Raw genomic sequence first — 27,487 nt, 5'->3', positions numbered from 1 at the left:
GGAGTATGCTACGGTGGTAGCGCAGGCCGGGCTAGCTTCAAGCTAAGTGGGTGGAAACGCTAGCCAGGGGCTAGTTGTGAAGATCCAGCGTATTTGGAAGCTTAGGTTTAGCAAAATGTTTTTAAAGGGATAGCTATGTAAAAAACGAAAAATAAACAAAATATAAACAAAATATACAGGGACACGACACGAAAGGACGACTTACTGCTACGCCATCTTGGATTTAACAGTTGGCAATGACAGCCTACCTAATGCATTACAGTTTGCAACAATGACAGCCTACCTAATACATTACAGTTGGCAACATTGACGGCCTACCTAATGCATTACAGTTGGCAACAATGACAGCCTACCTAATGCATTACAGTTTGCAACAATGACAGCCTACCTAATGCATTACAGTTGGCAACAATGACAGCCTACCTAATACATTACAGTTGGCAACATTGACGGCCTACCTAATGCATTACAGTTGGCAAAAATGACAGCCTACCTAATGCATTACAGTTGGCAACAATGACAGCCTACCTAATGCATTACAGTTGGCAACAATGACGACCTACCTAATGCATTACAGTTGGCAACAATGACAGCCTACCTAATGCATTACAGTTGGCAACAATGACAGCCTACCTAATGCATTACAGTTGGCAACAATGACGGCCTCCCTAATGCATTACAGTTGGCAACAATGACAGCCTACCTAATGCATTACAGTTGGCAACAATGACAGCCTACCTAATGCATTACAGTTGGCAACAATGACAGCCTACCCAATGCATTACAGTTGGCAACAATGACAGCCTACCTAATGCATTACAGTTGGCAACAATGACAGCCTACCCAATGCATTACAGTTTGCAACAATGACAGCCTACCTAATGCATTACAGTTTGCAACATTGATGGCCGACCTAATGCATTACAGTTTGCAACAATGACAGCCTACCTAATGCATTACAGTTGGCAACAATGACAGCCTACCTAATGCATTACAGTTTGCAACAATGACAGCCTACCTAATGCATTACAGTTTGCAACAATGACAGCCTACCTAATGCATTACAGTTTGCAACATTGATGGCCGACCTAATGCATTACAGTTTGCAACATTGATGGCCGACCTAATGCATCCAGCTTGCAACAATGACGGCCTACCTAATGTATTACAGTTGGCAACATTGACGGCCTACCTAATGCATTACAGTTGGCAACAATGACGGCCTACCTAATGCATTACAGTTGGCAACATTGACAGCCTACCTAATGCATTACAGTTGGCAACATTGACGGCCTACCTAATGCATCCAGTTTGCAACAATGACGGCCTACCTAATGCATCCAGTTTGCAAAAAGGCACTAAAGGAAAACAGATTTTTTTTTATGTTATGTCCTGAATACAAAGCACTAGGTATGCGGAAAATCCAACACAACACATCACTGAGTACCACTCCTCATTTCGGAGCATTTCAGTGCTAGAGGCGTCACTACAGACTCTCTGGTTCGAATCCAGGCTGTATCACAACTGGCCGTGATTGGGAGTCCCATAGGGCAGTGCACAATTGGCCCAGTGTCGCCAGGTTTGGCCGGTGTAGGCCGTCATTTTTAACTGACTTGCCTAGTTAAATAAAGGTTAAATACATTTTTTAAAAGCATGGTGGTGGCTGCATCATGTTATGGGTATGCTTGTCATTGGCAAGGACAAGGGAGATTTTTGGAATAAAAAGAAACGGAATAGAGTTATGCACAGGCATAATCCTAGATGAAAACCTGGTTCAGTCTTGTTTCCAACAGACACTCAGAGACAAATCCCCCTTTCAGCAGAACAATAACCTAAAACACAAGGCCAAATATACACTGGAGTTGGTCACCAAGAAGACATTGATGGTTCCTGAGTGGTCTAGTTACAGTTTTGGCTTAAATCGGCATGAAACTATATTGGCAAGACTTGAAAATGGCTGTCTAGCAATGATCAACAACCAATTTGACAGAGCTTGAATCATTTTTTAAAAAGTATAATTTTCAAATATTGTACAATCCAGGTGTGCAAATCTCTTAGAGACATACCCAAAAAGACTCACAGTTGTAATCGCTGCCAAAGGTGATTCTAACATGTTTCGACTCAGGGGTGTGACTACTTACATAAATTAAATATTTTTGTATTTCATTTTCAATAAGTGTTCAAATCTTTCTAAATTTAATCCATTTTGAATTCAAAATGTGGAATATGTAAAGGGGTGTGAATACTTTGTGAAGGCTCTGTAACTGTTCCACATCTGTATTATGAGTTTCTCTATGAATCGTCCATTTCACATGTGGACCAAAGTGTTCACGCTGAGTTGACCTGAGTTAACTGACTCAAACCAATTTTATTCTCAAAAGCGTGTTACAGCACCATGCTACTTTCCCCCACCCCCTCTCTCTTCAGAAACCTTTAAGTTGAATTTAGAATTTGCAGCCGTGCCATATGCTACCAGTTAGTAGCACAGCGCCCTATCAGACACGACAGGGTGTTTGATGACTGTAGGAGCAGAGGAGAGGGTTAGGAAGACAGATGAAAAGCTACAGAGATGTTATCACATCTCTAATTAAAAAATAGCTCATTCTCATTACAATTCATTTGTCGCTGCAGCTAACTCTAACCCTAAGCCACTGATTCAGTTTCAGACCGGTCGCTTTCAGGCCTCGGTTAGTGAGACTCCGAGACAGATTTAATGATTCCTCCTGACTCCTCCTTTCATCCTAAAGTTGTTTTTATGTTGTTTTTTTTCACAAAATAAAACTTTTCATTCTCTATCTCTGATTTGTGTTCAGGAAACGGGCGTACACAAAGGAGGCGGTGTACAGCGACAAGTTACAGCATTACAGCACAGGAAGAGGTAAGTTCACTACCACAGCACCATGTACTACAGACCCTGGTTAGATTCCAGGCTGTATCACAACCGGCCGTGGGATTCCCATTGGGCTGCGTACAACTAGCCCAGTGTCATCCGGGATAGGGTTTGGCCGGGGTAGGCCGCCATTGTAAATAAGAATTTGTTCTTAACTGACTTGCCTAGTTAAATAGGACAAAACACATATCAATTGTCCATCGTGTTCTATCATTTAGGGCAAAACAGTCCCTCAACGTTCTAAATGACCTTGACTGACACCCTTGATTGACACTCAGCCTGGTTCGATCACAAACACAGTCCACATTAAGGGCAAAACCAACCCTTCCATGTCCTTCGGGTTTTACTATAGAGGGAAAAAAACACCCCTTCTGATTGAACATTGAGGGCTAAAACATCCCTTTACACTTTCTAAATGACATTGCTTGACACTCACCTCTCAGAGTTGTAACCGTGATTGAACCACACACAGTTCTATCATGCTGAGTACTAAAACAACCTGTTCTAGCATTGAGGGAAAAATACACCCCTTCCTGATCCGACGTAGAGGGCAAAAGTCATCCCTTTCCTGCTCTAAGTAACATTGACTGACACTCATCTCTCAGGGCTGTGTAAGCTAACCATGATTGAGCCAGGGTCCTATCACTCTTTGGTCATTGACTGACACTGTAAAGTTGCCTAAAGCAAGGCAAGCAAACTCCTTTGTTTTGCTGAAGTTAAGGGAGAGGCTGTTGTCCTGGCACCACAATGCCAGTTCACTTTCCTCCTCCCTATAGGCTGACTCGGCGCTGTTGGTTATCAGGCCTAAAACATTGGTGTCGTCGGCGAGTTGATGTCATGCAAAGCCATGCAGTCGTGGGAGAACAGGGAGTACAGCAGAGGGCTGAAGACACACCCCATGGGGGACCCTGTGTTAACCTTTTGCGTGTAGGGGGCAGTATTTTCGTTTTTGGCAAAAAAACGTACCCATTTGAAACTGCCTATTTCTCAGCCCCAGAAACTAGAATATGCATATAATTGTCAGATTGGGATAGAAAACACTCTAACGTTTCCAGAACTGTAAAAATATTGTCTGTGAGTATAACAGAACTGATATTGCAGGCGAAAGCCTGAGGAAAATCCAATCAGGAAGTGCCTCTTATTTTGAAACCTCTCTGTTCCTATGCATGCCGATCCTCCATTTAAAGGGATATCAACCAGATTCCTTTTTCTATGGCTTCCCTAAGGTGTCAACAGTCTTTAGACATAGTTTCAGGCTTTTGTTTTGAAAAATGAGCGTGACGGATAACATTGCGTAAGTGGATAGGTGAGTTTTGCGCAACTGAGTAAAGCCGCCATTGTTCCTCCCTCTGTTATTGAAAAATCTACACACTCGGTTTATATATTATCGAATATATATTTTAAAAACAACATGAGGATTGATTATAAAAAACGTTTGACATGTTTCTGTGGACATTATGGATATTATTTGGAATATACGTCTGCGTTGTCGTGACCGCTCTTTCCTGTGGATTTCTGAACATAATGCGACAAACAAACGTCGGTATTTGTTTCGTGAGTCTCGTGAGCGAAAACATCCGAAGATCATCAAAGGTAAACCATTTTTTTGATTGCTTTTCTGATTTTTGTGACCTAGCTACTTAATGCTTAGTGTACATAATGTTATGTTGTGCTATCGATAAACTTACACAAACGCTTGGATTGCTTTCTCTGTAAAGCATAATTTCAAAATCTGAGACGACAGATGGATTAAAACAAAAGGCTAAGCTGTGTTTCCTATATTGCACTTGTGATTTCATGAATATGAATATTTTTTAATATTATTTGACTGTGGCGCTATGCTATTCAGCGGTTGCTGATGACAATTATCCCGCTACCGGGATGGGTAGTGTCAACATTAAGAGTCAATCCTCACAGCCTGTGATCTGCCCATCAAGAACTCCAGGATTCCAGTTGCAGAGGGTGGTTTCCAGACCCAGGGCTCTGAGCTTGTTGACAAGCTTGGAGGAAGCAATAGTGTTGAAGGCTAAACTGTAGTCAATTAACAGCATTCTCACATAGGTGTTCCTCTTGTCCAGATGTGTTTTCGACTGTGTGAATAGCTCTGGAAATGTCATCTTCTGTAGATCTGTTGGAACGGTAGGCAAATTAGAGTGATCCAGTGTGCCTGGGATGCTGGCCCTGATGTGGGCCATGACCAGCCTCGCCAAGCATTTCATGATGACCGGGGTGAGTGCGACGGGCGATAGTCATTTGGGCATGTCACCTTGTTTTTCTTGGGCAGTGGGCCGATGGTTGTCTCTTTGAAGCGGGGACTACAGCCTGGTACAGGGACAGGGACCGGTTGAAGATGTCAGAGAAAATGACTGCCAGCTGGTCAGCACACACTCTGAGGACGCGGCCAGGGATGCCATCTGGGCTGGCTGCTTTGTGAGTTTTCACTCTTTTGAGAGTTTTCCTCACATCAGCCTTGGAGAGCGAAAGCACCTGGTCGCCCGGAGCAGCGAGAGTCTTCCTGGACTGCTCGATATTGTCTGCCTCAAAGAAAGCATAGAATGTTTTAAGCTGGTTTGGGATGGAGGCTTTAGTGGGCACCACACAGGTGGATTTTCCTTTGTATTCTCTGGTAGTCCTTGCCACATACTGTAAGTCGTGAGTCTGAGTTGTCGAACATCAATTCAAGTTTGAGTCTATATTGTCTTTTGTGGAGCTTGTACCTGCTTGCCTTGTACATGCGGTGTGCCATTTCTCCCCCGGTCAAACCCTCAGAAGAGTTGGCATTCGAAGTTGGTCGTATCAGAGGCTATCTTATGGAGATTTAAAGCCATTAACATAAGTGGAGAAATAAAATAAGAAGATGTTAGAGAGACGGCAACAGCGCTAACCACGCTTATCATCAAGCAATTTGAAGGCGAGGGAAAAACAGTGATAAGTGTTCCTATTCAGCTTGTGTTTTCCCCCTCCACTCTCACCCGCTAACTAATAATAATGCTCAGGAATAGATTATGTCCGATCTTTTCTCTTCAGGATTTGACAGACAGTTTTATAATTACTACTCATTGGTAGAAAACTACCCACTTTGGAAGAAACAACTCCACTTTGATTCTTCTTGGTTGAAATGCTTAAGGAGTGGGTTTTTGTCACCCTGGCTGTTGGTAATGGAGTCACAAACTGTGATGAGTGGTGCACTGAATGGGAAATGAACATGCAACACCTAAAACTATAAAGGGGTAGTTCAGGGATTTTACTGAAATTATTGGCACGCTTGATAAAAATTACCCAAAAATACTATTAAATAAATAATTAAAATACCAAACTATATTGTAGGTACCAAAAATGAGAAAAGTATATTTTATACCAACAAAATTGGTCAGAGAAAGAGATTTTGTTTAACAAGTAATAAAACAAATTCTCAAAAAGGTAGGTGTCAAAATTGGCACCTCTGTTTTCAATACTCCCGCCCCTTGCAAGGATAACAACACTGGGCCTTTTTCTAAAATGTTTTATGAGACGGGAGAACACATAGTCTTTCCAGATCCGTGATATCCTTTGTCTGTGCTTATGGACTGTCCTCTACAATTCAAACTAGAGAATGACCGATATGGATTTGTTGGGGCCGAGGAGGCTGATGGACGATATTTTAGGTCAATATTCAATATCATTACATTTTAACATTTTTATGACAAAATATCCCGGAGTCATGTATGCGTTAATGCGTCAATTTTAAAATCAAACAATTAATGACTGTTTTTACCAATCTAACTACATAACATTTAATTTAAATTGTAAATCTCTTCATTAACTGAGTAAATGAAGATGGTATAGGCCTACACACAATACAGGTGAATGCATATTCAATAGGAGTGTGTGCCTGCATTGAGTTATTGAGCTTGTTTCGGAGACTATGGTGCTACTGTACAGATGGCAATCGTTTTGCCTTCCATTTGGGACCTAATCAAATCAAATCAAATGTTATTGGTCAGATACACATGGTTAGCAGTTGCGAGTGTAACGAAATGCTTATAGTGCAGCAGTATCTAACAGGTAATATCTAACAATTCCACAACAAAACCTAATATCTAACAAATTCCACTACAAAACCTAATACACACAATCTAGTAAAGGAATGGGATGAGAATATATAAGTATAAACTATATGGATGAGCAGTGACTAGGATGCAATACATAGTAAAGAATAGATAGCGAAGGATACATTATACAGTATATGAGATGAGTAATGTGAGATATGTAAACATTCTTAAAGTGGAATTATTAAAGTGACCTAATGACCAACAACATTTGCATAGAATCATCACTCCAGCATGTCACGCTTGTATGGAAGGATCTCCTATAGGCACTGCTGTTAGTTTGTAAATATAAAATAACATATATTCAATGCAAATGGGTCCAACGTAACGTCATGATTTGTGATCACGGATGCTTATGAAATAAGTATTTTTTTCAGCTGTCAGGATGCATAACAAAATTAGAAACAGTTCTATTGGCGAGTTCAGCTATCTGTCAAGAAATGGCAGGTTGCAACTTGATCTTACTGCTACGATTGGATAGAGCGAGGCTGTAACTCCACTCCCTTTCACATCTCTCTCCATCGCTCATATCACTTGCTGCAGTTTACTGCTAGCATGAAAACTCACTCGATGGCGTTGACATTGGCTACCAAGACATAAATGTGCATAATAAAAGGAAATTGACAAGTCAGTTACACAACTGAATGCATTCAACTGAAATGCATCTTCTGCATTTAACCTAACCCCTCTGAATCAGAGAGGTGAGGGGGGCTGCCTTAATCAACATCCACGCCCGGGATCAGTTGGGCAGATCACGCAAGGGCAGATCGGCAGATTTTTCAGTCTTACCAGCACTGGGATTTGAACCAACAACCTTTTGGTTACTGGCCCAATGCTCTTAATCTCTAGGCTACCTGCTGCCCCTGATATCTAACAAGCAGAGCGAGGGTAGGAAAAAATATGAAACAACAATGCACATTATATCTAGTTTAATCTGCCCATAGTTTAATCTGCCCATAGTTTAAGTCAGAACGTACAAACACACACGCTGATCTACAGTTTACATGGTCCATAAACATGGTGGATGATTCTTAGGTAGCTAAACCTATTGCCAAACTTTATTTGGCCATTTTAAAACACTTCCTTCTTTCCCTATTAGGACAATCATCTAATCTATCAACTGTCAATTTATGCATATGATTGCAGCTGGTCAGATTGGCACACCAGTATATAGCTAACGTTACAACGCAAGTTGATTTTCCATTGCTAAAAATTGTGCATGTTCAAATGATAACCAGCTAATGTTAGCTAGCTACATTGGCTATTAGCTCCTATCTGATATCTTATCACCATGTTTATCTAGCCAGCTAGCTAGCATAGTAGCTAATATAGCTAACTAGCTAACATCGCAGATGAAAAGGTTAGCTAATTATTGTAATCTTTGCTAACAGATCACATAGCTAGCTAGCTTTCTTATTTCATGCATATCCTGGCACGTCGACACAAGCCTTATTATTAGTGAATTAACTAAACTAATATTTGCAACAGGAGTTTGATTTTGGTCACTGTGTCAATTCATCCATTTCTCAATCTGCACCTTTCTGCTGGAGAATGAGCTAGCTTGCTGCTGATTTTCCCAGCTATGCATTCCTCAGCATTGTGCAGTGCTCATGGCCAGGCGGTGAGGGGTGGCTGGCATAGCAGCATTTATGCTATGTAAAGGGACTATCAGCAAAGCTGATAGAGAAGGTCCAATAACCAATAGACTAGAAAAAGCGAATATCGTCCCGATATATCAGCTCGGCCGATTAACGGTTGTTCTCTAATTTCTCACCACAGGTTTTCAATGGAGTTTGGAGACTGAGATGGCCATTGCAAAATGTTGATTTTGTGGTCAATTAACCACTTATTGGTGAATTTTGATGTGTTACGGTTCATTGTCTTGCTGGAAGATCCCTTGCGGCCAAGTTTCAGCCTCCTGCAGAGGTAACCAGGTTTTTGGCTAAAATGTCCTGCTGCTTGGTCAAGTTCATGATGCCGTTGAACATATCAAGGGCCCCAGGACCAGTGGAAGCAAAATAGCCCCATAACATCAAAGATCCATCACCATATTTGACAGTAGGCACAAGGTACTTTTCTACATATGATTCTATTTTTTGACACCAAACCCACCACTGGTGTGCGTGGCTAATGAGGTCTATTTTCATGTCATCTGACCAAAGCACTGCCTGGAGTTTGCCAAACGGCATTGGCACTTAGATTGGATCCGGTGCTATGGTCAGATGACCTGAAAATAGTCACAAGCACATCAACAGCCATCCATAAACATCACACACACACCCACCCACTTCCAAAGGCATCGCAAACACACACACACACACACACACACACACACACACACACACACACACACACACACACACACACACACACACACACACACACACACACACACACACACACACACACACACACACACACACCCACTTCCAAAGGCATCACACACACACACACACACACACACACACCCACTTCCAAAGGCATCGCAAACACACACACACCCGCCCACTTCCAAAGGCATCACACACACACACACACACACACACACACACACCCACCCACTTCCAAAGGCATCACACACACACACACACCCACCCACTTCCAAAGGCATCACACACACACACACCCACCCACTTTCAAAGGCATCACAAACACACACACACACACACACACACTAATGGATCTACACACATCCGCTTGCCACCATATATGTAGGCCTATGCAGGAACATGTACACATGTGCAGGAACATGTACACATGCATGCACGCACGCAGGCACACACACACACACCACAAGCATCTGTCACCATTTATCAACACGCGTTCACTGACATTCACACACTCCCACACAATACATATTTAGTAAATGCCCACATACAACATGTATCCAGAAATGTCCATATGTCAGCCACATGCACACACACACACACACACACGTTTCCTTTATCCAGAAATTAGTTGTCTCAGCTGCTGTTTGTGCTCCAGCATCTGGTTTGTGCTCCAGCATCTGGTTTGTGCATGAATAGACAGACAGCCGACTGTATGTCCACCATCTCACATAGATAGTGGACAACTGGAGGTCGGAATGGGCGATTAATTAGGGCCGATATCAAGTTTTCATAACAATCGGAAATCGGTATTTTTGGACACTGATTTTGCCGATTAACAAAAAAATATATAGATATATATATATATATACCTTATATTTAAATATATATATATATATATTTACACTTTTATTTAACTAGGCAAGTCAGTTAAGAACATATTCTTATTTTCAATGATGGCCTAGGAACGGTGGGTTAACTGTCTTGTTCAGGGGCAGAACAACAGATTTTTACCTTGTCAGCTCGGGGATTCATTTTTGCAACCTTCCGGTTACTAGTCCAACGCTCTAACCACCTGCCTTACATTGCACTCCACGAGGAGCCTGCGTGGCAGGCTGACTACCTGTTACGCGAGGGCAGCAAGAAGCAAAGGTAAGTTGCTAGCTAGCAGTAAACTTATAATAAACAATCAATCTTCACATAATCACTAGTTAACTACACATGGTTGATGATACTACTAGTTTATCTAGCGTGTCCTGCGTTGCATATAATCAATGCGGTGCCCGTTCATTTCTCATCGAATCACAGCCTACTTCGCCAAACGGGTGATGATTTAGCACTGTCGTTGCACCAAACCTAACCATAAATATCAATGCCTTTCTTTAAAATCAATACACAAGTATATATTTTTAAACCTGCATATTTAGTTAATATTGCCTGGTAACATTAATTTCTTATAATTAGGGAAATTGTGTCACTTCTCTTGCGTGCCGTGTAAGCAGTCAGGGTATATGCAGCAGTTTGGGCCGCCTGGCTCGTTGCGAACTGTGTGAAGTCCATTTATTCCTAACAAAGACCGTAATTAATTTGCCAGAATTGTACATAATTATGACATAACATTGAAGGTTGTACAATGTAACAGCAATATTTAGACTTAGGGATGCCACCCGTTAGATAAAATACGTAACGGTTTCCGTATTTAACCGAAATTGTAGTTTCCAGATCCGACCATATTAATGACCAAAGGCTCGTATTTCTGTGTGTTATTATGTTATAATTAAGTCTATGATTTGGTATTTGATAGAGCAGTCTGACTGAGCGATGGTAGGCAGCAGCAGGCTCGTACGCATTCATTCAAACATCTCTTTGCAATGCTTCAAGCATTGAGCTGTTTATGACTTCAAGCCTATCAACTCCCGAGATTTTGCTGGTGTAACCGATGTGAAATGGCTAGCTAGTTAGCGGGGTGCGCACTAATAGCGTTTCAATCGATGACGTCACTCGCTCTGAGAGTTGGAGTAGTTGTTCCCCTTGCACTGCAAGGGCTGCGGCTTTTGTGGAGCGATGGATGGGTAATGATGCTTCGAGGGTGGCTGTTGTCGATGTGTTCCTGGTTCGAGCCCAGGTAGGGGCGAGGAGAGGGACAGAAGCTATACTGTTACACTGGCAATGCTAAAGTGCCTATAAGAACATCCAATAGTCAAAGGTATATGAAATACAAATGGTCTAGAGAGAAAAGTCCTATAATTCCTATAATAACTACAATCTAAAACTTCTTACCTGGGAATATTGAAGACTCATGTTAAAAGGAACCACCAGCTTTCATATGTTCTCATGTTCTGAGCAAGGAACTGAAACGTTAGCTTTTTTACATGGCACATATTGCACTTTTACTTTCTTCTCCAACACTTTGTTTTTGCATTATTTAAACCAAATTTAACATGTTTCATTATTTATTTGAGGCTAAATTGATTTTATTGATGTATTATATTAAGTTAAAATAAGTGTTCATTCAGTATTGTTGTAATTGTCATTAATACAAATACATTTTAAAAATTGGCTGATGAATCGGTATCAGCTTTTTTTTGGTCCTCCAATAATCAGTATCGGCGTTGAAAAATCATAATCGGTCGACCTCGAATTGTCTGTCATTGGAAAAACAACCCGGAAAAGACAGATTCTTCAACAAACTTCCATATATTTCACTAAGAATCTAATTGCTTGCTGGATTTAGATTTTAATTTACGATCCAGGCCAGCGGCGTGTTAATCCCTTAAGATTTGCAGATTGCAGAATGTTTGTATTTTTCTCTCTCTGATTTCTGCCTTAATAAGTTGCAGTGTGTGTCTGATAAATTATTTTCTCACATCAAACGCTGGCTAATTAACTTAACTTGCACTGAGGAGAATATTCATTTAGATGTTTTGCCTGTAGCGTATATGAGTGTATATGCGCACATCATGGATCTATACAGTAGATTAGTTTAGGTGTGTATACTTCAGGACCAAATCTGTGCCATGAGCTATTGGTTATAGGGGATCTTTCTCTCTCTCCACCCCCTCTTTCCCTCACCCAATGGACTTTGTTGTTTTATAGCTGGGTAAAAATAGACCCGGTGGTTTGGATGTGCTTTGGCCCGCACAAACAACTGATAAACTGTTTGCTATTTAAATTATACATGAAAGTGGGCATGGGTCTGTGGAATATGGAAAAAGGCAATGGGATGCACGTTTGTGTGTGTGTGTGTGTGCATGCCTATGTTCCCAGGGCTGAGATTCCTGAGCTGCGTTTCAGTCACACGCATGCACACACGTCCATAATGCCATTATATAATGCAGAACTCCAAACCCTCTCATGGATTATCTGTAATCCAGTCTCCATGGAGTCTCTAATCAGCAATTACATCCACAGAGACAGGCTTCAAGGTAATTAGTGTGCTAGCCAGTCTGAGCTTTCATTCAAGAGCTATATGTAAGGTACAAGGTACCTTGATCCCCTCCTTGAATAGAGATCCTATAGAGATCCTATCCTTCCTATCCCCTTCTCAGCCCTCCGCCACTTGACTCTGCTCAGCCTAGGTGCTGCATGTCATGTAGATGAATGAGGTTCATGAGGAGACGATGGGCTTATTTCAACCCTGGTGCCATATTGCAAAACCAGTCTGAGAGTGCTAATCAATGTCATTGAGAGAATTTGTGGCTTAGTCAAATTTAGTGCATTACATAGTGGATAGGTTGCGATTTTAGGCGTATATTCTATGTTGTCAATTCATGTGTTGAATATGATTTTGACTACCCACAAGCCATCTCATCTGCCTCAGAAACAAGTGTTTCTCCATTCCCAGACATCCCCAGACAGTGAACTGTACTCACCTATCTGTCGCTGGCGCTTAGAGCCGTTGGTTAGCGAGGCGGTTTTATCAGTTTATGAGCATCTATGGGGAGAGATGGTGGGGAAATTGGTTCCTCTGCGATCACAGGGCAGAGAGGAAGGGAGTGAGAGAGGAAAGAAAAAAGCTCTTTCTGTTTCTCCGTCTCTCTCTCATTCTGTCTCTCTCTCTCTTTCTCCTGGCTCTCGATGTTTACTGTTGGATAAAACGGATTCATCAAAACACTATTTTATTAGTGTCTGCTGTGGAGGAGTGCTTGTTCCTGGGAGAAAACAGGATCCCTAATAGACTTGTGTACATTACTATAATTCAAATCCATTCACACAGGCTTGCTTGTTTGCCTACACCCAAAGACAGAGTCCTGGAAACCAGGGGTTGGAACCAAAATTATTATTTCCAATCAGAACCACAATTTCTTTCGTTTCGTCCCGTGTTCCGACCAGCAAAATAAAGTTCTGAACCGGTTCAAACCAAAAATGTTTTCCGGTTTATATTGTCCCTTTGTGTTTATTTTTTTACTTGTGAAATCAACAGTTGTTTATATTTAGCTCATTAAATGACTTCACCAATCAGAGCAGACAGAGCAGGCAGGCTAGTTGTTTACATGCGTGATGGACAGACAAAAGTAGCCTTTGGCACAAGGTTCGAGTGAAATAATGCGGGTGGGGAGAGAGCAGGAGAGGGTTGAGAAGGAGGCTTGAAGCTCTGGCATCTTGTTGTGACATGCATTATCTGAATTATTTGAATTATATCTAGGAGGGGCAACTTCTATGGAGGAACTTTGAATGTCTTTTGAGCCCGCTAGCTAACAAGCTTGTGTGTGCTGAGCGGCACCAGGATGAAAACATACTGTATCTTACCTTTTTGTAGTTAATAAATCCAATGTGAATTTCAAGGTTTATAGTATCCTTAACTAGCAATGAAAAAGTTTATCCATTCTTCTCTAGCTAATTAAAAATCTCTCTCTCTATCTTCTGAATCATGCGTGTAACGTCAGTACAGTAGACTATGGTAACATCAGTACAGTAGACTATGGTAACATCAGTACAGTAGACTATGGTAACATCAGTACAGTAGACTATGGTAACATCAGTACAGTAGACTATGGTAACATCAGTACAGTAGACTATGGTAACATCAGTACAGTAGACTATGGTAACGCCAGGACAGTAGACTATGGTAACATCAGTACAGTAAACTATGGTAACATCAGTACAGTAGACTATGGTAACGTCAGGACAGTAGACTATGGTAACATCAGTACAGTAGACTATGGTAACATCAGTACAGTAGACTATGGTAACGTCAGTACAGTAGACTATGGTAACATCAGTACAGTAGACTATGGTAACATCAGTACAGTAGACTATGGTAACGCCAGTACAGTAGACTATGGTAACATCAGTACAGTAGACTATGGTAACATCAGTACAGTAGACTATGGTAACGTCAGTACAGTAGACTATGGTAACATCAGTACAGTAGACTATGGTAACGTCAGTACAGTAGACTATGGTAACGCCAGTACAGTAGACTATGGTAACATCAGTACAGTAGACTATGGTAACATCAGTACAGTAGACTATGGTAACATCAGTACAGTAGACTATGGTAACGCCAGTACAGTAGACTATGGTAACATCAGTACAGTAGACTATGGTAACGCCAGGACAGTAGACTATGGTAACATCAGTACAGTAGACTATGGTAACGCCAGTACAGTAGACTATGGTACAATCAGTACAGTAGACTATGGTAACATCAGTACAGAAGACTATGGTTACGCCAGTACAGTAGACTATGGTTACGCCAGTACAGTAGACTATGGTAACATCAGTACAGTAGACTATGGTAACATCAGTACAGTAGACTATGGTTACGCCAGTACAGTAGACTATGGTAACATCAGTACAGTAGACTCTGGTAACATCAGTGCAGTAGACTATGGTAACGTCAGTACAGTAGACTATGGTAACGTCAGTACAGTAGACTATGGTAACATCAGTACAGTAGACTATGGTTACGCCAGTACAGTAGACTATGGTAACATCAGTACAGTAGCCTTGCGTTTTTTTTGTTCAACTAGGAAAAAATGCCTTGAACATAAAATAATGTTATTAACTGGTTCCCATGCTTTTAAAATAATGGTTCTGTTCCGGAATAGTATGGATCACTTTCATTGAAAAAATATTTTCTGTATTTTAGTTCTGTTCCCTGAACCGCTTCTAACCCCGATGGAAGCATCATTCTAATGCATAGATACCTTATGAGAGGTTGTATTACAGCACAGCTACCTTTTTCATTGCACTATGCTGTTACATACATACTACATGGACATATGAATTCAATGTCCACCCACAGCCCATTTCACCACCAAAAACACAAAAGATTCTGCACTCTCACTGATTGTTCATATCCACTCTGATTGGTTCTAGAGCTCTCCCTGAGAGCCGACATGTCTAACTGCCCCTCCCCAATGGGCTGCCCGACCCACTTCTCAGGCTCTCCGGGGATGAAGATCTACATCGACCCCTTCACTTATGAGGACCCTAACGAGGCCGTCCGGGAGTTCGCCAAGGAGATCGACGTCTCCACCGTCAAGATCGAAGAAGTCATTGGCGCAGGTAAATGTGGATGGATGTGTGTTTCTTTGTGCGTGGGCAGGTTGGTGGGTTGCAGAAATATCTTTAGCCTATAGCATCCCAGTCCCTGTACCAAGCTCTCTCTCTTTTTTGCTTTGTCTGTCTCCCTATCTCTATTTCGTTCTCTCTCTCTCACCTCCCTCCCTCTCTCCCTTCCTAACTCTCTCCCTCTCTCCCTTCCTAACTCTCTTCCTCTCTCTCTCTGGGGACATGCCCTCCCTCGATGGGCCATGCCAGACCTTCTTGACTGTATGGGGACATGCTCATTGGTGTTGATTCATACAAAGAGTTAAATAACAGCAGGCTAATGAGACAAGGACTGGAGTAGCCTCCGGTGGTCTGGCTGAGACACACTGCATGATAGGCGAGAGGAAACGAGAAAGGATAGGGGGAGGAGATGGAGGAGTGGGATGAAGGAAAGGATAGAGGAATAGGGGTTTGCTAATTACAGATTTCCGTTTTTTGTTTATTCGGTGGTGTGGGATCTCCGCAGGATGCCGAGAGGATGATGAGTAATCAAGGAATGGAAATAGTAGATATTTACTGTGAATTTGTTGTGTTGTTATTCTTGTAGTTTCCATTCATGAATGCCCTCCCCAGATTATTGAAAACACAAAGGTCTAACTATCTTCTGCTTGTTAACTCTGGTCCAACATACATGTTGTATAGGGTCCCTGGTCAAATAGGGTCCCTGGTCCCTCTCGAGCCAGATTCAAAGTATTGCACTAGCGCGATCAAATGGATTTATATTTACCAACATCTCAAGGTCTAATATTGACTTGATCTCTCTAGACTGTTGATCCAGCCCTATAACCACACACCACACCTCTCCTTCCCCCAGGTGAGTTTGGTGAGGTGTACAAGGGGCGCCTGAAGCTGCCAGGCAAGAGGGAGATCTACGTAGCCATCAAGACCCTGAAGGCAGGATACGTGGAGAAGCAGAGGCGGGACTTCCTGTCCGAGGCGTCAATCATGGGACAGTTCGACCACCCCAACATCATCAGACTGGAGGGCGTGGTCACCAAGAGTCGGCCAGTCATGATCGTCACAGAGTTTATGGAGAACGGGGCCCTCGATTCCTTCCTGAGGGTGAGTTATAGAACGTGTGTGTATCAAGTGCCTTAGATTATGAGAGCTGCTCCACGATCAGCTGTTCCCCCTGTCCCATGAAATCTTATTCAACATGATTTAAAAGGCTAAACTGCTCCTAGATCAGCACTCCCAATCTAAAACACTTAATGAGTATAGACCCAGGAATATGGATGGTGTTCACTCCACTGTGCCTTATTAATCATTTAAAAACACTGCTTACCACCTCTTTTTTATAGTTTCTTATAGTAAATGGGACTGGGGTAATAGTTTATTTACATGTTTTTTCTGTTCACATAATATGTATTATACAGTATGATGATATACACTGAGTTTACAAAACATTAAGAACATCTGCTCTTTCCATGACAGACTGACCAGGTGAATCCAGGTGAAAGCTATGATCCCTTAATGATGTCACCTGGTAAATCCACTTCAATCAGGGTAGATGGGAGGAGACAGATTAAATCAAGGATTTTTAAGCCTTGATACAATATAGACATGGATTGTGAATGTGTGCCGTTCAGAGGGTGAATGGGCAAGACAAACGGGGTTTGGTAGTAGATGCCAGGCCCACTGGTTTGTGTCAAGAACTGCAACTATGCTGGGTTTTTGACACTCAACAGTCTCCCTTCCCGTGTGTATCAAGGATGGTCCACCACCCAAAGGACATCCAGCCATCTTGACACAACTGTGGGAAGCATTAAAGCGTGGGGCCAGTAACCGAAAGGTTGCTGGATCAAATCCCAGAGCTGACAAGGTAAAAATATGTTCTGCCCTTGAGCAAGGCAGTTAACCCCGCTGTTCCCTGGGCGCCGAAGACGTGGATGTCGATTAAGGCAGCCCCCCGCACCTCAGGGTGTGTGTGTAGGGGGAGTTTGCAACTCAATATTAGGAAGGTGTTCCTAATTTTTGGCATACTCAGTGTATGTTGCACTCATTGCAGCATGTTTGTGGCTTGATAAAACCAATATGAGTTACAGCTGATGATATATGGGCAATGTAACGTACATTTGTCAGCCCGCAACAGGGCTTAGGCTTACAGAGCACAGTCATTGTAGATTTGAACATGTACTGAACCCAATTCCACCCTCCCCTCATCAAAGACTTCCTGAAATAGCCAACTTATGTCCTCCTCGTTTAATTTCTCCACTCATGCCCCAAGCTCTTAATGGACTATCCCCTCGCTCTTTTGTAGTTTGGACAGAACGAGCGAGTGTACAGCTTAATCAATATTCAACCCTTATTTTTTTCTCTCCTTCCCTTCTTCCTTCCCTCCCTCCATCTCATGGATTGGTTTTCTACTCTACTTTGTTCTAATGCTGGTTTAAAGGGACCCTTTGAAGTTGGCTTTGCTAGCCGCCACATCCGTCTTATGTTCCCATCGATCTTACCCTGCCCTCTTATTTGTTAGTGTGTGTCAAAGCTCCTCTGAGCATTGGAGACACAGGGAGGAACTAGGAAGGAGTTGGGGGGAGAGAGAGAGAGAGCTCCCCCATGTGTGAGTGTTACCAACAGTGATGTACCATGTGCAATTTTCACTAGAAACATCCTCTAACCACTCGTTTTGATAGGATCGTGTTTGAGGAATCCAATTTGGGAATCAAAATGAATTCCATCCCCCTCCTTTTGATGTAAAATAGGAAATGATATGCAATACAAGGGCTGTCTGGCACTGTGTCGATAGTGTGATACACTCTTAGAAAAAAAGGGTTCCAAAAGTGTTCTTCAGCTGTCCCCATAGGATAACCATTTTTGCTTCCAGGTAGAACCTTTTTTGGTTCCAGGTAGAACCCTTTTGTGTTCCATGTAGAGGCCTTTGAGGAAAGGGTTCTACATTGGACCCAAAAGGGTTCTACCTAGAACCAAAAAGGGTCATTCAAAGGGTTCTCCTATGGGGACAGCCGAAGAACCCTTTAAGGTTCTAGATAGCACCTTTTTTCTAAGAGTGCAGTGTGAAAGTAAAAATCTAAAGATCAAGTCACTTTAAGTGTAACGGCTTGACGATTGCATCACAGGCTCAGAAACAACTAGTTTGCTGTGTTGGAGAAGTGGGTCGCATAGAGATAGATAGGCAGCAGGTTAGGCTGTTTGTCACACCCTGTGTGTATGGAATATTGTATGTACTGTAGGTGTGACGGCAGATCTTGTACAAAAGTGTGCCCTTACTTCCTGACTGTGGTGACACGGATGCGTCCGTAGGCTTTTCTATTCTGGGAATGAGATCGCAGAGGACGTGGAAAGAATTTGAAACACAGCCTCTTCGTGTCAGAACAGTGTTGGCTAGGTCTCTATACAATCTGACACTCACACAACATCTGTAGCATAGCATGCAAAATGTGCTTGTATTAGTGTGATGTTGTTGCGGTTTTTAAATCAATTGCATTTCAATCAAGTAGAAACATGCAATCAAATAGAACCGTGTCCGGTCTGAACATCTTCATGCCTAATACTTTGAAATAGTGTAGAATTCATTGAAGTATGGCTTGTTTACTGTCGACATCTCAGCTGAAAGGCCTGCAGATAGGCCTGTAGATGACAAGTTTAATTTCATGGTGCTAATAATCCCCCTCTACCTCTCTCCATGTCTCCTGCAGCAAAACGACGGTCAGTTCACTGTAATCCAACTGGTGGGCATGATGAGGGGCATCTCGGCGGGCATGAAGTACCTCTCTGAGATGAACTACGTCCATAGAGACCTGGCTGCCCGCAACATCCTGGTCAACAGCAACCTGGTCTGCAAGGTGTCCGACTTTGGACTTTCGCGCTACCTTCAGGACGATACCTCTGACCCCTCCTACACCAGCTCTCTGGTGAGTCCTACTCTCTGAACCCCCAAAAAAACGTTTTTCTCACCTTTATGTTTTGAAATGGATAGGTTGGTTCATAGCAACAAGACTGTCTGTCTGAAGACCAGCGACATAGAACAGGGAGGGTTCTGGGATTGATGTTTATGAAGTGTGTCTCCACTGTGATGTGTCTCCTCCAATTGTTGTCAACAAACAACAAACCGGCATTCGGCGTATTATGATAGAGGAAGAAGGTGATTCATTGGTATGTTTTTAGACACACTCAGTCATGGCCCTTTTGTTATGAGTGTAGTTGTGAGTGTAGTTGTGTGTGTAGTTGTGTGTGTCTAGGACTGCTTGAATAAAGTAGAGGTAACTGGTACATCAGAAGAACTACAGCACTTCTGTCTGGCCATCTCTCATGCATTTCCTTTCAGTCTTCCTCGCCACTCACTTTTCTCTTTCTCAGTCACTCGCTTTCTTACCTCCATCTATTCTCTTTTACATTCCACAAGCCTTCTCTCTTCCTTCTCCTCCCTCTTTCTACTAGTCACGGACTATGACTGTCACATCTTCATTAATGCGGAGACTCTGGGGAAGAACTCCTCTCTCCCCTCTGTCATTGGGATGCGTGGGATGCAGGGAAACCAAAGAGCATCTCAGCCCCTCAAACTGACAGCTAGCGCACCGTCCCTCCTCACTCCTCAGGAACTGGCCCTGGTCGCCCTGCCCCCTTCCCCCGCTCATCATGCATTATTCCAGGGGCATCATGGAAGGGTTTGGGCCCTTAATTAACACCACAGAGGAACAGATTTATAATTATTAGACACTATGGCTGGAGTATCTGACTCCATCTCCTCCCCGCTCTGTTTTGGATGTCATCCACAACACACTCACACTCTTGTATCTGAATGCAGTGCAAGGTTATGAGGGCTTGCTGTGTGAGTGTGTGTGACCTGCATTGACTTTCATTTGAAACGACTGCTAATGAGTTATTTGTAATGGTTTATTATTCGGTTGCTCCTGACAGTTGGAGGGAATACAGTCTGCCTGGTGCAGTACACCAGAGTCTGTTCTTTCGTGAGGTCAGTCGTTTTAAAGAATATAGTGAAACGGCTCGCTGCTTTGACGAAACTGCCTGAGGGCAACTTTTGTAAAATAATTTATATGCACACACTGTGCATGAGGAAATAAAATATATTTCCAATGTGTATGAGTCATTTACAACTAAAAACTCTAAGATGTTCTAAAAATAAAGGTGGTAAGGCATCTAAACATCAGCTACCGTGATAGTACAAATATAGGAGACTAAATTTAGTTCTTATCTATCTAAACATTGGAGATGATCTTTGAGAAATCAAGTACAAGACAACAACAATACAAACCCACATCTACCTTTATTTAGAGAGCAGATGCTCCATCATCAGAAGATGACTATATTAGAAGTCAACCGTGCGTGTGTGTGTGTGTGTGTGTGTGTGTGTGTGTGTGTGTGTGTGTGTGTGTGTGTGTGTGTGTGTGTGTGTGTGTGTGTGTGTGTGTGTGTGTGTGTGTGTGTGTGTGTGTGTGTGTGTGTGTGTGTGTGTGTCTGTGTCTGTGTCTGTGCTTGTGCGTGCTTGAATGTGTCTGAGTCTCAGGTGTGAACGGGAAGTGTGACAGGTTTTGTAGAGGGGACGTGACCTCCTGTTGGTGTGTTTGGGAAGTGAATTGGCCACTAGGAAGGCAGACCGACCTGGGTCTCTTTAGCCCTGCTAAAGGTGTTTTTTTCCTGAACAACAAATAAATAAGAAATACAAGACCACCTTCTGTCGGCTGTCAATCTTGTTGTTGCTACAGAGGTTCCGAAGGGGTTAAAGGTTAGAATTGGACTATAGATTATGTTTTTGATGTTTGCCTGTTTCATGTAGACTTCTTGAATATTAGATGATGCATCTCAAGGGTTTCATGCTGTAAAGGGATTCAAAATATAGATAGATTTTGGCTTTATTATGGACTCCTTTCAAAAAAAGACAGCAACTGTTTGTGTGCTTAACCTTTACCCAACCCAGGTATTCCCATTGAGATAGGACCTCTATGACATTAGAGGCCTGACACATAACACATAGACATAAACAGCTATTTGCACTCCATCCATAAGTAAATCAGAGTCACACAACAGTCTCTTCAAGCATTCCCCTTGACCTTACCGTGTCTGAGCACTAGTTCTGGGAATGTTCTCTATCCACAGGGGAGAAGTTGTGGAGATGTTTGGCAGAGAGTCGGGGTCCTTGGGTCTCTCCTGCATTCCTCTAATTAAGCTATGCATGCTGCCAAGCCTCCACAATGCCACGGCAGCTCCTTTCAATCGCTGACCTCCCTCCGCCGGTTACGAGGTGAACACCAAGGCAATCACAGAGCGAGGCCAGCGCGGCGAGCGAAGGCCGAGGGAATAAGGAAAATGTTATTCCGCCGACGACCCGTGAATTACCGTCGCCATCGACCTCCTCCTCCTGCAAATGAATCACCTCATTTTTCCTGTCCTTACTTTGTGATGTGTTCCTCCTATTTTGGGGTGATCAGTTACCTGGCCTCCAGAGAGTTGCTGGGGAAGTTGCTGGAGGACATGCTGTTAATTGCATAGTGTTAACCCTGGGGTTGGAGCTCACACTATGGACATAAGTTTACCTTCTTTCTATTTCTCTTTCTACTTATTTCTACAGCTATATTAGGACTATTATAGTTCTATCTCTACATTTATCTATCTACAGTTGAAGTCGGAAGTTTACATACACTTAGGTTGGAGTCCTTAAAACCTCTTAGGGCAAGGTGAGACGTCTGCGTCTCACATAGCCAACAGGAAATGGAAATGCGCAACGCCAAATGCTAATAGTCCTCGCTAAAACTCAAACTTTCATTAAAACACACATGCAGGGTACTCAATTAAAGCTTCACTCGTTGTGAATCTAGCCAACATGTCAGATTTGTAAAATGCTTTTCGGCGAAAGCATGAGAAGCTATTATCTGATAGCATGCAACCCCCCGAAATACCAGTAGGGAACGTAAACAAAAGAATTAGCGTAGCCGGCGCTACACAAAATGCAGAAATAAAATATAAAACATTCATTACCTTTGACGAGCTTCTTTGTTGGTACTCCTATATGTCCCATAAACATCACAATTGGATCTTTTTTTCGATTAAATCCGTCCATGTATACCCAAAATGTCCATTTATGAAGCCCGTCTGATCCAGGAAAAAGCAGCTTTACAAAATGCAACGTAATTTTTTTCAATTAAAAAAGTTGCCGATAAACTTTGACAAAACACTTCAAACTACTTTTGTAAACCAACTTTGGGTATTAGTAAACGTTAATAATCGATCAAATTGAGCACGGGGCGATCTGTATTCAATAGCAGCAAGTCTTGAAATGATGGTCCATTTTCTCTCTCTCAAAACTTCCTGCTGTGTACTCGATAACAGGAAGTGCCTATTCCTCATCTCACCAAGGATTAACTTCAAAGCAAATGACAGTACTGGCGACATCGTGTGGAAGCTGACGAGCGTAAACTGGTCGATATCTATTTTCCCTTGCCATAGACAATACAGGCAACTGGCGGAAGGATTTTCTTTTTTTTTGTGAAAGGTTTTCCTTGGGCTTTTGCCTGCTCCACACGTTCTGTTATAGTCACAGACATGATTTAACTAGTTTTAGAAACTTCAGAGTGTTTTCTATCCACACATACTAATCATATGCATGTACTATATTCCTGGCATGAGTAGCAGGACGTTGAAATTTTTGAAAACCACTCCCCAAATTTCTTGTTAACAAACTCTAGTTTTGGCAAGTTGGTTAGGACATCTACGTTGTGCATGACACAAAAATAGAACTGTTTGGCCATAGTGACCATCGCTGTTTGCAGGAAAAAGGGGTGACTTGCAAGCCGAAGAACACCATCCCAACCGTGAAGCACGGGGGTGGCAGCATCATGTGGGGATGCTTTGCTGCAGGAGGGACTGGGGCACTTCACAAAATAGATGGCATCATGAGGTAGGAAAATTATGTGGATATATTGAAGCAACATCTCAAGACATCAGTCAGGAAGTTAAAGCTTGGTCGCAAATGGGTCTTTCAATTGGACAATGACCCGAAGCATATTTCCAAAGTTCTGGCAAAATGTCTTAAGGACAACAAAGTCAAGGTATTGGAGCGGCCATGACAAAGCCCTGACCTCAATCCTACAGAAAATTTGTGGGCAGAGCTGAAAAAGCATGTGCGAGCAAGGAGACCTACAAACCAGCTGCTCTGTCAGAAGAAATGGGCCAAAATTCACCCAACTTTAAAGGCAATGCTACCTAAAACTAATTGAGCGTATGTCATCTTCTGATCCACTGGGAATGTGATGAAATAAATAAAAGCTGAAATAAATCATTCTTTCAACTATTATTCTGACATTTCACATTCTTAAAATAAAGTGGTGATCCTAACTGACTTAATACAGGGAATTTGTACGAGGATTAAATGTCAGGAATTGTGAAAAACTGAGCTTAAATGTACTTGGCTAAAGTGTATGTAAACTTCCGACTTCAACTGTATCTATCTAGTCTTTTCCCTGAGTGACCCAAAGGCTCAAGGAAGGACAGGCAGTGTCGACATGATGAGTGGTGTGTCACACAGTATTTGCTGTGTGTGTGTAAAGTGGCTGAATGCTCTCCACACCATGCAGTGTTAGTGGTTAAAGATGTGAAAGGCTTTTAGTGGCTAACGGTGAGAGGTTGTGTGTGTGAAAAAGATTGGTGACTGGAAAGTGCAATGCAATCACACATTGTATTGAAAGCCAATGCCCTGAGGAGTAGAGAGAGCTGGCATTTGTGATTCAAGAGTGGTTGTATGTGGTTGTATGTTGGGCAGATGCCTCCCGTGTCACACGATGTATGTTGAGACTGAGGGTTATTGGTGTGTGTATGGTTATGTAAATGCATGTAAGTGTGAGTGCGTCCATGTAGAGTTCTGCGCGGGTTTTCTTCATCCCGTTCCCTCCCACTCTCCTCTGCATTTCATACCAGGCCCGTCCGCTCCTGCCGACTTCGTGTCCGACCCCCACCCACTCCCGCAAGAACTGGTCCCAAACCCAACCACAGTCCCTCAATGCCATTTTAGGTGTGTGACACAGCACGCTTTTTTGCAGCCCCGGTCCCAGCAATTTTGCCACCCTAGTCAAGATCAAAATGCGCAAAAATAGCTTAAGAATTCTGTTAAAATACCAGAGATTCTCATGTGGCCAATTTGTATTTTTGGGCTCCCCCATAGGAGAACCCTTTGAAGAATCCGTTATGGTTCCAGGTAGAACCCTTTTGGTTCCATGTAGAAACCATTTAGGGTCCAAGTAGAACCCTTTACACAGAGGGCTCTACATTAACCACTAAAGGGTTGTACCTGGAATCAAAAAGGATTCTACTACGGGGACAGTCGAATAACCCTCAGCCTACAGGGTAGACGCAGTTTGAAAGAGAGTAGAGTTGGGGTGAATATAGTTGAAGTTTTACCGAACTCTGCTGCGTTTACCCACTTAGTTCAATTGGCTTGGACTGGTGTGAACACCCTATCCGCACTCGGGAGTGCCTTAAACAACGCACCGTGGTTCAGGCAGGATGAAAATGATTACATCAACCATGATCCTTTGCTAGTTACGGCCACTTTCACCATGATCCTTTGCTAGTTACGGCCACTTTCACCATGATCCTTTGCTAGTTACGGCCACTTTCACCATGATCCTTTGCTAGTTACGGCCACTTTCACCATGATCCTTTGCTAGTTACGGCCACTTTCACCATGATCCTTTGCTAGTTACGGCCACTTTCACCATGATCCTTTGCTAGTTACGGCCACTTTCACCATGATCCTTTGCTAGTTACGGCCACTTTCACCATGATCCTTTGCTAGTTACGGCCACTTTCACCATGATCCTTTTCTAGTTACGGCCACTTTCACCATGATCCTTTGCTAGTTACGGCCACTTTCACCATGATCCTTTGCTAGTTACGGCCACTTTCACCATGATCCTTTGCTAATTACGGCCACTTTCACCATGATCCTTAGCGATACTTTGGTGCCAATATGTGGATGACGTCAGCGCTACTCTCTTCTGGTTTTAATGTCTATGGCTTCACCACACTAACCGCTTGGCGCTATCAAACCCTTTGCTGTTTGATTGTCTTCCATTTGCATCCTTTCCTCTTCCCCCTCCTTTTCCTTGGCATATGGCCCAAAGCCTCTTGTAAGTTTGTCACTTGTGTGAAATATTGATGTGGTCAAAGTTACAGGGGACAACTTGGAGGAAAGTTGCCATTTGGTCTAAAGGGCCAGGATGTCCGTGCTCTCAAGAGTGCTTTTATAGGGACCAATATAGACCCTGAGCTTATGCAGCATTCATGTCCCTAACAGGGTTGTGTTCAATTCTATTTTATTTGTTATGAGGGTTGTGTTCATTACAGCACGTAATGGAAAACTTTTAAAACGTTTTACAACAGAAAACAAAAAACAAGCATTATTTTATTGGACAGGCACAATAGTTACTGTTTTCTTCTGTTTAGTCCCTTATGAACATGACCCAATAGCTCTTCTTTGCTTCTCTTGATTTTAGGCAATTTGTATTTACATTGCTGTAGAAAATAATGAAAACTGTACCAGGAAGTGCTTGACAAACGCATCCATCCAGACTCCATTATTAAAGCGGGGGAACATGGCTTCTTCTCCAAGTGTTTTCATGTTTGATTTATACCTCTTGTCGCGTGTGCCAGATCGGGCTGATATCTGTGACTGAGGTGGGCATTGATGTACACTGTGTGGGCCGAGCATGATATTCCATGAGCATGATATTCCACTGCACGGCACACTGAATGGGCAACCAGGTTTAATATGGGACAAAGATTTTGTCATAACGCCCCAGTTCATAGACTGACAGTAGACAATATGGGATGTTTCTGGCCAGTCTGTCAGTTAGTAAGCTAGTGAGCTACCACAAATTAAGTCAGATGTCAGATTCTTCTATAGTTTTTGTCTAATGGGTCCTCGAAGAGAGAAAGACCGAGAGAGTGACAGAGAGAGACATAAAGAGAGAGAGATAGAGAACGGAGAAAGACAGAGAGATAGAGAACAGAGAGAGAGAGAGTGAGAGATAAAATAGAAAGAGTCACAGCATGCTAGTTCCTGAGAACAGAAAACACTGTGACACTGTTAAATGACACAAGAAGAGACACATCAGTTCGTTCTTAAACATCCCAGGTCCCAGATCTCTTATGTGATGAGTCTCAGTGTGCTGTAAGCTGTACTTGCCTATGTTCAACCTCCTCAGAGTCATCTCAAGGGGACAGAATCCAAGGTCGCAGTCTAATATTAAACCACTGGAAAAGCCTGACAAAGATGTGCAAATGCATGATAAAATGTAGGATCCACGCTGGGTTAAATTTGAGGGGCCCATAGTGGCTCCTGAGTCATTAGGGGCCACAGAGGAAGTTACTCAAGGGGAGAGGGCATTTCCAGAGGTGGTGTCATCAAGTTGATGATGTGAAGGTATATATTAACTGTAAAGACACAGACACAGTTTATTAAAGGTCAGATTTCATACCACTTTGAGACCACCTGAGAAGTGTGTTAAAATAACTGTGTCCTATAGAGGAGCATAGACCTCATGTGACTCCTAGACTAGACTATTTCATTGAATTAAATAGCCATAGAATATGTGGGAACTTGGTGAAATGATGCCTGAAATAGTTCCAGGGAGTCAAATGTAAGTTCC

At 42.6% G+C, this 27,487-nt stretch overlaps 1 pseudogene; it reads left to right on the top strand.

Annotated features, from left to right (window-relative positions):
• LOC109871560 (ephrin type-B receptor 1-B-like) overlaps positions 1-27,487 on the top strand; it is a 263,743-nt pseudogene that overhangs the window by 223,478 nt on the left and 12,778 nt on the right.

The sequence above is a fragment of the Oncorhynchus kisutch genome, linkage group LG27, assembly GCF_002021735.2.
Source record: "Oncorhynchus kisutch isolate 150728-3 linkage group LG27, Okis_V2, whole genome shotgun sequence".
NCBI lineage: Eukaryota > Metazoa > Chordata > Actinopteri > Salmoniformes > Salmonidae > Oncorhynchus > Oncorhynchus kisutch.
The sequence above is the reverse complement of the archived record's forward strand: the minus strand, read 5'-3'. Positions and strand labels throughout refer to the sequence as shown.